Source organism: Carassius carassius, chromosome 49 (assembly GCF_963082965.1).
Source record: "Carassius carassius chromosome 49, fCarCar2.1, whole genome shotgun sequence".
Taxonomy (NCBI): Eukaryota; Metazoa; Chordata; class Actinopteri; order Cypriniformes; family Cyprinidae; genus Carassius; species Carassius carassius.
This window is the reverse complement of record NC_081803.1, coordinates 3,858,096-3,859,211: the sequence shown is the minus strand read 5'-3', so window position 1 is coordinate 3,859,211 and position 1,116 is coordinate 3,858,096. Positions and strand designations below refer to the sequence as shown.

The 1,116-nt window shown below is 47.6% G+C and overlaps 1 long non-coding RNA gene across 1 annotated transcript; it reads left to right on the top strand.

Moving 5' to 3' along the window:
• Window positions 1-121: 121 nt before the first annotated feature.
• Window positions 122-815, top strand: LOC132132413 (uncharacterized). Its single transcript, XR_009429033.1, has 2 exons — window positions 122-391; window positions 730-815. It is a non-coding gene; the product is annotated as an uncharacterized LOC132132413 (long non-coding RNA).
• Window positions 816-1,116: the final 301 nt, after the last annotated feature.

Sequence of the window (1,116 nt, the reverse complement as noted above, 5' to 3'; positions counted from 1 at the left end):
GACAGACTAGAAGGATGGTTGAGTCTGAGTGAGGACAGAGACCAGAAGGGGGTTGAGTCTGAGTAAGGACAGAAACCAGAAGAAGGCTGAATCCTAGTCAAGACAGAGATGACAGGAGGGCCGAGTCCAACTCAAGACAAAGACCAGAAGTGGGTTGAGTCTGAGTCAAGACAGAGACCAGAAGAGGGTTGAGTCTGAGTGAAGACAGAGACCAGAAGAGGGTTGAGTCTGAGTGAGGACAGAGACCAGAAGATGGCTGAATCCTAGTCAAGACAGAGACGACAAGAGGGCCGAGTCCAACTCAAGACAAAGACCAGAAGTGGGTTGAGTCTGAGTCAAGACAGAGACCAGAAGAGGGTTGAGTCTGAGTGAAGACAGGAACCAGAAGAGGGTTGAGTCTGATTGAGGACAGAGACCAGAAGAGGGTTGAGTCTGAGTGAGGACAGATACCAGAAGAGGGTTGAGTCTGAGTCAAGACAGAGACCAGAATAGGGTTGAGTCTGAGTCAAGACAGACCAGAAGAGGGTTGAGTCTGAGTCAAGACAGAGACCAGAAGAGGGTTGAGTCTGAGTGAGGACAGAGACCAGAAGAGGGAAGAGTCCAACACAAGACAGAGACCAGAAGAGGGTTGAGTCTGAGTCAAGACAGAGACCAGAAGAGGGTTGAGTCTGAGTGAGGACAGAGACCAGAAGAGGGAAGAGTCCGACACAAGACAGAGACCAGAAGGAGGCTGAATCCTAGTCAAAACAGAGACCAGAAGACCAGTCAAATCAGTGCAGAGTCTGAATCAACACCAAGACCAGAAGCGGGCCCAGGCTGAGTCAAGACAGAGACCAGAAAAAGGCAGAATTGTAGTCAAGACAAAGACGAGAAAAAGGCTGAATCCTAGTCAAGATGAAGATGAGAAGAAGGCTGAATCCTAGTCAAAACAGAGACCAGAAGACAGTTGAGTCTGTATCAACGCCAAGCCCACAAGAGAATCAAGCCTGAATCCATGACAAGACCAAGACCATGAATAAATGTACTACAACAGAATTTTGGTCATTTTCTGGTGAACTGTATCTTTAATAGCTATAAGCAACAGACAGCACAACAGAATTAAACAGTTCAGTCTTT